The sequence below is a fragment of the Charadrius vociferus genome, unplaced genomic scaffold (genome assembly GCF_000708025.1).
Source record: "Charadrius vociferus isolate BGI_N301 unplaced genomic scaffold, ASM70802v2 scaffold436, whole genome shotgun sequence".
NCBI classification, from domain to species: Eukaryota; Metazoa; Chordata; class Aves; order Charadriiformes; family Charadriidae; genus Charadrius; species Charadrius vociferus.
In genome coordinates, this window is record NW_009649187.1 from 2,806,877 (window position 1) to 2,811,856 (window position 4,980).

Sequence of the window (4,980 nt, forward strand, 5' to 3'; positions counted from 1 at the left end):
GGGAGGTCCCTATCTCCAAGAGGTTTGGCATGTATATGGAAAGATACGTTACCATTTTGCATAGTGTGAGGTCTCACCTGGCATGTTTAACACCTTGGAGGTTTTTCCAGATTGTACAGAAGTGAACCATGTCACCAAGTCATGTCTTTGTCACACCTTATGTCCTAGCAAGGGACATTAAGGAGGACCATTAACCTTCAGCCATCTGTTGAAGGAGCCAGCCTTCTCTTCCCCACTGCAGGATGGCCTAGCTCAGCAGATCTCCCACACGATGCCTTCCCCACACGCGATGACTTTCCCACGGCCGATTCCTTCCCCACACCATTTGGTGCCACCGGCACCAGGGACGGGGAGCAGCATCAGGGTCAGGTCAGGTCTGAGATGGGTTCTGTGCACTAGTCTGTAATTTTGATTTGGGACTGCAGAGGATTACAGGCTTGCAGTTTATTTATTAGACACTAAAATCAGTGCCAGAGCTAGATAATTGCTTACAGCAAACTGACTTCTCTCCGTGGTACACCACCTGTTAACTACCAGTGGGTGAAATCATAAATACAGGGTGTATGTGCATACAGGGTGTGCACATGCAACCCTCTACTTACAATGGCTATTTTTTCCCTTAAATGACAACTCATCTCACAGTTTTGGGGAAATTTGGGGGATTGTTTTCTGCAGAATCACAGAATTTCAGCCACTAATCTGTTTGCTTTTTTTTTTTCTCTTTGGTCACTGCTACGTATGGGACACTGGACAAAGAAAAGGAGTGTAGCAAGATAAAGGGCTACTTGAGGCGCCAGTAATCAGTCCATGGATCCATTAACAGAATGTAACCAAACATGGGGTTTGGGGCCATTTGAGATGTCCCTGGGCATCCTGTCTCCCTTTGGGATTTGTCATAGGCTTTGTGTGCATTCATTTTGGCTGAACCAGTTCCTTGCTGGATCATCTCTGGAGCGTGTGAAGTGTTTTATCCTTATCTGTTAAAGATCACTTTATTTACAAAAATATTAGTACGTAATGAAGACTGGATTTGCAGGTATCCTTCACCTGGGTTAAGCAAAGCAGCAGCCATATTTTCAGATGTAGAAGCAGCTGTTCATCTTTGATGACTGATGAGCATAAATTGGTTAAACTTGTGGATATCTGTTGTCTGCAAAATATTCACTATTGGTATCTGAACATTATGGAAAAAAAAAAGGATGAATAAAAAGCGGGAGGTCATTTATGAGAGGAATATTAAACAGTTTTTCCTTTCACAAGTGATGCAGACTAGCCAGTCCTCTGCATTCAAAGCCATGCACCAGCTCTCCAGAATCACCAGAAGCTCCCAGTTTTCAAGATTTTTCTCTTTGACTGAGGCATCTCTTTGAACAGGAGCTCCTCACATGACTCCAGAAGCAGAAATTTTAATGGAAATGCCAACCAACCTCTCAATAAAATCTTAGTAAATTTATAACACCATTATAGTTTAAATTATGGCTTTTCATAGCTACTGCAAGCATGACAAGTATTGGTATGAGAATACAGGGTCTGAAATTGTCCTTGGGCTTCAGAATACATGATAAGTAATTTCATAGCTTTTTATCCAGGTTTTTGATGTTGTGCGTGTGGGAGTTTTCTTGTTTGGGTTTGGGTTTTTTCCCCCATATATTTGATTCAGTTATTAACTCCGTTGGTGATGTTACTTTATGCCCAGACTTTTCTAGTCATGGCACGATTCCTTACATGTAACAGACCATTGTGTTTGCACAGATGTGTACAACACAGAGTGAGTGTGTGTAACTGAAAAGCATGTGCTGCAGAGGTTAGCTCTGTCAGTGTGCTAATCCCAGAGGTTTTGCTGCCTTTGAAACACCAAATGCACTGTGCGTCAGCTACCCAGCATGCGCTCATGCATTTCTGCCTGGGAAATCACAGTCAGAAATAGTGTAACTGCACTTAATTGGAGACAATCATCCTGATATTTCCCATCAAAGCAATGTGGATTTACTGGAGTGACACAAAATGAAATAGCAGGCTTTTACTATGCAAAGCATATTTGTCTTGTTTATTAGTAATAGATAGGGGAGGTCATTTACGATAAACCTGGTTTGCTAAATACAATTGTAGCATGAAGAGGTGCGGTATCATCTCCTGTATGAGCTGAGGAAAAGCTGTTTAGCTGCAATCATGGTGCTATGAGAACGTGCCATTCCCATACACACCCTGGTGTGCCATGTCTGCGAGTCCCATCCAGTCATCTCTATCTGCATGGTGAGGTGGTGCACATTGTCCCATTGTTCCTCCCACGAAACCACACAGCTATGCTGCAAGCAGCAGCGGATTGCATAACGTGTTCAAAGCATCTCAGAATCAAAAAGCTGATGGAAAAGTTATACAGGGTAATTAATTATCATGTATCCACATGTTTGCTTATGTTTGCGATGTGTTTATTTTTTTTCAGTCTGCCTTCTGGTCTTTGAAGGGGAAGGAACCGCTCCTAATATATGTGACAATTTCAGTTTCAAATTCAACAGTGTGTCACCATACTTCTGCTCAGGATGAATGAAACAAATCTTCATTTACCCTCCTCTTGTTCATGAGGTGAGACCAGCTCCTAACCCAGCCAGTCTCCTGCCCGTTGTCTGCTCTTCTGTACTTCAGTCTTCTTTGTAGTTCTGTCGATGTTCTCTACTCACACTATTTTCTTTTCTTTTTTTATTTTTTCTTTCACAGCACCTCCTGTCTCTCATGTGTGCTTTTCATCTCAATATCTTGTCATGTTTTCTTATCTACCTGTCCTTTTGCAGCTCTTCAGCCTTTCATAAATTCCTCCTGTTTCTCAGCTTTCCCACGCACCTTTTTCTATTCTGCCTTCATGATCCTTATATGTATTTTCTTGCCTCACCACCATTTCTCTTCAGTCCAGCACACGCCTTTATATCCCATCAAGGGGTCAGGCATACCAAGACCCCAGGAGAAATCCCAGTGCTTCTAGTCATGGCATTTCCTCTACTGAATCAGATTACTGATCTGAAGAAGTAACATTTCAATGCCATACCATTGGTCTTTTTGTCCAGAATATACAGCTGTTGGCATGGCCTGTTTTAGTTTACAGAGGGGGCAAACAGATGTGGGAAAAATGTACATTTTAGAAATTACCATAATTTTAAAACAGTATCACTAATTTACCTTTGGACTTCAGCCTTGGTCCATCAATGAACAGCCCTCAGCAATTCCACTTTTCTAGTAGCGGCAACTTGAAATTATATCTAAATTGGAATTACATTTATATTGGAAAGCTGAAGCTACTTCGTTCCTTTCCATTCCAGCCTAGTCTAGTCCAGTCCATTCCATCTGCTCTATTCTCTGACCCATGTATTCTCCTGAAACTCAATATATTCTTTCTTATAGAACAAACTACAATGCAAGCTGTTGTCTCAGGTCTTTTTTCTGAATATCAGGCATATATAGTAGATGCAATTTGTGAGATACTGACCATAAAAAAATTCCATGACTGCTTTTCGTACACGTCTATTTGTGAGTGATTCATCCAAGGCAGAGTAAATTTATAGACCTGTGAACTCAGAAGTTTCTTATGACTATTTTGAATAAATCAGATTTTAAGCATGATTAGATAGATCAAATGAAATATAAACCACAGTATGGTAAAACAGAAATTCTACTTGGCTTCAGTGCAACTTCTTAGCAGCTTATCTTAGCCATGCAGGCATACTGTATCTTTCATCTTAGTAACTACAGCATTAAAAAACATTGGGACTGCCAAAAGAAATGAATGTTTTCAGAAATATGATTTGTCTTGTAATTTCTAATTACTGTTACATGAAAGCTCTGCAAAACTTGATTACAAATTATTGTTAATGATTTTCTGCTTGAGACTAGCTTTGATTGCATCCCATTCAACTTGTAATTTTCACTGTGCTTGCCTGAGAGGTACAACCTCTTTTAGCAAGAAAAAAACTCCCATCTGAATGGCTTATCTGAATGCCAGTAAAATGAGAGTTACAGTCTTATACAAAAGGTTTAAGATGTCACCTAAGCTGATTTTTCTTATACTTTTTTATTGGTTTACTGACTTAGCTGCTCATGGGGCAATAACTCCAATAACTTTTGTCAATAAAACTGCTGAGTAAGAAAGCTAAGCTTTTGCGTGGTAGCCCCATGCACTCCTGGGTGGCCGTATGAGCCTTTCACAGGCGTCAGCCACACAAGAGTGGAAACCAGGGAAGAGGGTAAGGCAGGCAGGCGGCTGGAGCTGAACTCCGGGTATTTCTCCGCTCTTATTTACAGCTCTAAGAGAGTAACAAGAAAGGAGAGAGTCTGTCCAGAATGGCATGCAGGACATTGTTTCAGGGCAGAACCAGCACAGTGGCTGCAAGAACATTCCCATGGCAATATAAAATCTCTATGGTATGTTTTCCTTTGCCTTGTCTGGTACTATGTATCACATGATCTGTTATGGTACCTTTTCTAAAAATGCACTGTTCGCTATTGGTGGAGTAACTCACATGTGTGGTGCTGTTTCAGGAAAGAGCAATGCTGTAATTAATGAGTTTGGGGCATTCTTCATTGTGGCTGCAGGACACAAAGCAAAAAAAATAGTTTGCCATTTTGTGCCAGCTTTTCCATGGTTGAAAGCACTATGTAAGCGGAATACAAAGGCACACAGTAACGGCAACCTTATAAATAATGTCAGGATACAAAAAATTGAAGATAATTTGTCTTTATAACTGTCTGATAAATACATCAGCAGAAGGACTATGTTGTGCTTTCATTTGGAGTTTTGATTTCAAAGGAATCAGCTTGAATGAGGGAATGTTTGTGCCTGTGACTGCTAGTTGGAAGTGAAGAAATCATAAAACAAGTTAGCATGGGGTTGAAAAAATAATTATAGCATAAATGTGATTGTTTAGTACTGGATAAAAGCCAGGACAAGTAATGACAACAGCAGAGCCTTCTCCATTTCCAAACCAGTCAGCA